Consider the following 5,979-nt stretch of genomic DNA (forward strand, 5'->3'; position numbering starts at 1 on the left):
TATATATATATATATATATATATATATATATATATATATATATATATATATATATATACACACTCGAGATGTGATCTCTGCTCGTTCCCTTACTTGTCCATGAAAGTTCGCTTGTTATCGGAGCCTCCGGGATATTATAATGTTTATTAGTGAGTTGGAGATGGCAAGAAAAAATGTTGAAGAAATGTTGTCAAAGAACTCGCGCAGAAAGAATTTTCAAAAGCGAAACAGGGTCGCCCGGAGATAACTTTGAACGCTTACTCTTTTATGTTTTTTAATTTTTTTTCCTCGGCAGCAAAGAGATTACGGCGTAATAACGGGAGCACGCGCCGGCAAATCCAAAGCCGCTTGTGTGTACGCCTCATTTACGAGATCTCGGAAATCCGCGCTCGTATATCGAATTAAGAGAAATTTCCGTTTTTCTAAGTATGCAAACAGCGCCGTGTTTTTTCACCGGAGACCGTTTCTAGCTTCCGGAAAAGCGCCAAAGGCCTTTTCTTTCGTACAGACGCGAAGTTAGATCAAGAGATATACAGATACATAAAAACAAATAGCCATAATTCTCGAAAAGAGTAAACGGCTAGTTTTCCTCACACATATTCGCTTTAATCCTTTCGATGCGACAAGTATATACCACTTATCAAAGCCCTCCACAGTTACCGATGGCGATGGCGATGTTACAGAACGCTCTATATATGATACGTAGAAATCATACTCCATGTGACACGCAGTATGAGAAAAGCTATCGGCTTGAGATATTGATTTTATGCACGAGAAAGGATTAGGTCGAATTAATAAAATGTCTGATGAAATATGAATGAACCAGAAATTCCGACAGAATTTTATGTTCAAGTTAACAAGATTTCTGGTTAAAATTGTATTAATTTGGACACACACAGAGTTCTGGTAACTTTAATCAAAATTCTGGTTCATTCACCAGACATTTTATTGATCTAACCAAACTTTTTTCTTTATAAAAATTTATATTTATTGGTGAGAAATATGTAAAAAAGGTGATATGTACGAAATCATGGAAAATCAAATGCTGTAAAATATTTGTTCTAAATTCAAACAATTCAATTGATTATAATCGACGCGCGTGAGCGTCTGACAATGACTGTTGAATTACAATCGATCGAAAAGGTATTGAAATCACACTGAAAAGGTTAAGTTCTCCCACATAATTATCCCCAGGCTCATTGCAACTTCGTGTAAAACAAACAGATGTGCCATATAGATTACGACGACAGATACGACAGTTACGGTAAAAAGTGTCGGACTGTGCGGCGGTTCATTCGTTGGATGGTCGCTCGTAACTGAATAAGCTCCGCGACAACGAGGGCGACTCGAGGTAGAAGCCCACTTACTCATTCGCCGGGGATTGTTGGACAGGTAATTAGAGAAGCAACGCGTCGCCCGTGGGCCTAATTATAAAAGGGATCTCTCTCAGTTGGTCCCTGTCGACTTCGATCTCGTGAGATGTCCCTTCTCTCTTTCTCTCCTCACTCTCCTTAAATCTTCCATAAGCTCGCGCAGGGATGAGGGAAGAACGGGAGATTTATGAATGTTCTGGGAAAATATTCTAACGAGGTCAGTGCGACAGCGCGAGACCAGAAATCGTTAATTACGGCGGTAAAATATGACGGTTATGAGAATAAATAACAACAATGAGGATGATCGGAAGCAGAAATGGGGAAACTGCATGTGACGAAGTTATTAGTCAGCGTACATAGAACGAAAGTAAAGATTATCCGTCTCGATACAACGTGCGTCTTATCTGAGAATAAACATACAGAATATATTCACAATCATTAAAGACAGACTAATGAGATAATGAATGCGCAGTACACTGAGAGAAAAATTATCTTAAAATCAACAAATATTTCCTTGGTGGGTGCCATTAACATATTTACTTAAATCTACATTCTCTTTACTTAAATCAAATATTGTTTATTTAAATCAAATAAACAATATTTGATTGAAGTAAAGAGAATGTAGATTTAAATAAATATGTTAATGGCATCCACCAAGGAAATATTTGTTGATTTTAAGATAATTTTTCTCTCAGTGTACAATTGATCTACACATATTTCTCCATGTTAAATGTTATTTTTTTCACGTTAATTTATTGCGCTATTTTTATTTCACTTCTAACGATTTTACGTTCCACTATTTCCGATATGCATAGCGTGTGCTTGCATGCAAACGTGTGTGTCTTTACTCTATCAAGGAGTTTACTCACTAGATGTGTACTTTCAGAGCGTCCAAGAAGCGTATCAAAGTAACTACTCACAAAATCACTATTTATCGAACAAAATTACGATTTTAAATATTTATTTTACTATCTAACTAATAAATGTTAATTTTTAACTAATTTCATGATACAATCTTTAGTTGCGTTTGCACTCAGGCTACTCAAAATATAAATGAGCAGTTTTCTGTGATCTGCAATTGATCATTACATTAAAATGTGTAATGAATATTGCTCTTTCTTCTATATGCCGCGTTTTCTAATATGTAACATATTTATAACGGTAAGCTGTTTATTTGGATGGTATTGATTTTGACGAAGCTATACTGAAATACACACGCACACAAGGTTATATGTGTAAAATATTCAGTATTCAATATTTCATAAACGGTGCAGACAAATCGCACTTCAATTACGAATGTGTTTTATTGGTGATAACTGTTACGTTAAATTTTTGTATAATGTTAATTTAAGTGAATAGATTCCTGAGAGACGATAGGATGAATAGATTCCTTAAAGAGGTCACCGCATTAAGAGCGATCTACCTTGTAACGCTTCGTTCGTACACGTCCTCTGACTTGATGTCGGATTCAGAGGAAACGAGGAAGTAGCGGTGAGTGAACTAAGATACAGACAGAGGGATAGGGAGATAGATCGAAACGAGATTCGCGACGGAAATTCGACGCGACAGGTGTATCTGCAGCCGTGAGCGATTATGATGTATCGATATCGCGCGACCGATCCGGTTCTACGTTTGTGTCACATCGGCACCCTTCTGTGAGGATCGAGCTAATATTGGTAGCCGGCGCTCTCCGTGTGTGCGTATGTATATTATCCACACCGCCGACGCCGCCGTCTCGGCTTCGATTACTTTCGCATTTACATGAGATTGGTTACGCCACTTTGATCATCCGGAATCCAAAGCCTAGGGATATACATTCGGCTGCTTGCAGCTTAATGGAAACGCAAGCGGCTGATAGCGCGGCTCGCTATATATCGAAACTTCAAAGCGACAATTTAGTAGCGGGACATCCGCGAAGGCCGGGCTTGTTTTCGATACAGCCAGAGAGAGAAAGAGAGAGAGAGAGAGAGAGAGAGAGAGAGAGAGAGAGAGAAAGAGAGAGAGAGAGAGAGAGAAGGGACAGGGAAGAGAGAGACCACTGATTTCTACAACCTGCCAAGCTCAGAAAGCACGTCACATGCAAATAAATGGCGACTGAGTAGGAAACAGGTTCTCTGCGACTGCAATTCGCGCGATGATGAGCGTCTTGTCATGCGAAAAATTAAGTCTGCGCGGAAGAGCCACATATGAAATTTCCAGCGCCTAGTGTTCACAAAGTGATCATCCATGCATGGAAAATTGAACTCGATCATCCGGGCCCTCAGATTGCCTTAATGCGGCAACAACACAGTTCGATTTGCAAGCCGCCGCCATTAGTTCCAACGATCCACGAAATAATACATCCCCATGTAAAATATTTGCAATCCCCTCTGGAGGAGGAAGCCGCATATCGAGAAGCCCGTAAGACCTTACGTCTGCCGGAGGAGCCACGCCTAGCCTATCGTGCCTCTGAAACTGCCGAGAAATTCAAATTCTAATACCCCGCAGAATCCACTTACGCCCACAAAATGTTTCATTCATCGCTACAGCAGGGAGCCGCGTGCGCGCGCAGCGTGTCTTGAAAAGTCAAATTTATCTAGGTCAGAGGATATATTCAGATTTTTCGCGGTTAGCACCTTCGCATCCGGCGCGCCGGTCGTCCTTGAAGTTTGAGGCTCGCGCGCGCCGGGGGATCCCTCATAGAAGAAGAGGCGATTCGAGAGGAGTCGGGTACGGTTCGCAATGTCACGGATAAACTTTAACTTTCACGTCGGACGAGTGGAAGTTGGACGTCGATCGCGCGGACGCGCGCTCGCGACCGCTTCGACCGACCGTATATTTATTCTGGCGACAGGACAATATTTCGCCACGCGGAGAGACCGTCCGGTCTCTTTCTCTCTTCCTCACACTTGCTCCCTTTCTCTGTCTCTCTTCCGTTACCGCTGCATATTTACCTCGTGCGCTTAGCTCTCGGTAAATACGGTAAACCGAACCGCTCTGCGAGATTTCTGCCAAAAAGTTTCAGGGACTCCGCCGGCGCCCGCATATATACCGCCCCCTCCCCTCCCCCGTATGTTCCTGCCAACGGAGATACAATCTGTACTCCACTTACGCGGCGCGCGGAACTCTCGTCGCGAGAGATCGTAAATATACATCTCACCGTTAGGCAGATCCGCTTCTCACCCCCGGCGCGCGCCGATGCGCGTGCGCGCACTCGCTCGCGATCGCGCGACTGCGGCCGCAATCACGCGGCTGTTTGCCTTAATTAATTACCCCATCCCCGCAGGAGAGAGCACGTAGCTCATCTTATTTATTATGCAAACGTCACTTACGCCGCGGCTCGTACACACATCGCCGGATGCAACGACGACGGCGGCACTCTTGATTATCCGGGCCAGACAATTCACGGCGTGATACCAGGCCAAATTGCGAAAAGTGGGCCGGCCAGAGCATAAATCACCATTAAAAGGGCCGAAGTGAATTTCGACGTTATGGATAGCCGTGATTTAAATAAAACGGATCGGTGGTCTTGTACGAGGGTTTGTGTACTAGCCGGAGTCCCGAAAATCCACGTCGTGTCTCTTCAGCCACCTCCCCCTCCCCCCCATCGCCAACTCCAATGCGGGGCGTGCGCGCGCGAGCCCCGTCACAACCCCAACGAAATGATGAAGATGCTGCGGCGTTCTCTAACCACGTCTCCTGGGAGTTTCTGCTTTTATGACGGATTATAAATCATTTTGGGGGCTCCTCGCGGGCGACCAGTCTCTTACCCCCCGAGACCGTAGTCGCAACTTTCGGCGGGCGAATTTACGCGCACTTTCGAGATAATGTATCGCCCGCGCGAAGTTAATTCGTAACGAATTGGCGCCGTGATATGACCCCTTGGGAAAGCCATCGCTGTGTCTCGTGAGCTCTGTAGTGATCGGCCGCGTTACGAGAGCGTGCTACGTACCGGCACGCTGCGGCCCGTTAATTCCCAACTTTCGTCAACTGCTCCGTCTTTCTGGAGAAACGCAACCTAATTTCGGCCCCCTAATGTAATGTCGACCCTACGCACTCGGCTTCCGTGTTGACGGTGACTGATCCGCGTCAATAGAGCATCTTTTCGATATCCCGATATCCGTGACGAGTGTAGATTGAAAGTCGAAATTAGAATTAATCTCCGATATACGTATTAATATTAATATATATCGTCGCGTACGGCTTCGGCTTGTATTTCGGTTACGAGGGCCAAACGGACATTGAATTATTAATTCAACAACCGCCATTTCATCGAAATACGCGAGCACAAACATTAACCTTTTAGAGTCTACAATAATTTATAATATGTACTAATGGACTGCACGAGCAGGCAAGTATATTTTTACATGCTGCATCAGATCGTCATGCGGATTTGTAGGTGGCGCGTGACCTAAATTGATCCTCGGTGCTAAAAGACTTGTATTACCGCGCGAAACGAGAATTAAATCGAAAACCATTGCGACAGTTATTATCTGCGAATGCTTAACGAACTGACAAATTGCACCGCATGGAGTAATATCACTGAACGAAAAAAAAAAACAAAAAATTTAAAGTTTCGTTGCAAGAATCAAATAACTCTATATTGATGGTTTCTGACGAGAGAAAG

At 43.6% G+C, this 5,979-nt stretch overlaps 1 protein-coding gene across 6 annotated transcripts in view; it reads right to left on the reverse strand.

Annotated features, from left to right (window-relative positions):
• Positions 1 to 5,979, reverse strand: part of LOC116843446 (neuronal acetylcholine receptor subunit alpha-7) — a 359,573-nt gene that overhangs the window by 338,075 nt on the left and 15,519 nt on the right. The window lies entirely within an intron of this gene.

Source organism: Odontomachus brunneus, unplaced genomic scaffold, assembly GCF_010583005.1.
Source record: "Odontomachus brunneus isolate Ranch 3 - 2012 unplaced genomic scaffold, Obru_v1 Obru_scaffold_033, whole genome shotgun sequence".
NCBI classification, from domain to species: domain Eukaryota; kingdom Metazoa; phylum Arthropoda; class Insecta; order Hymenoptera; family Formicidae; genus Odontomachus; species Odontomachus brunneus.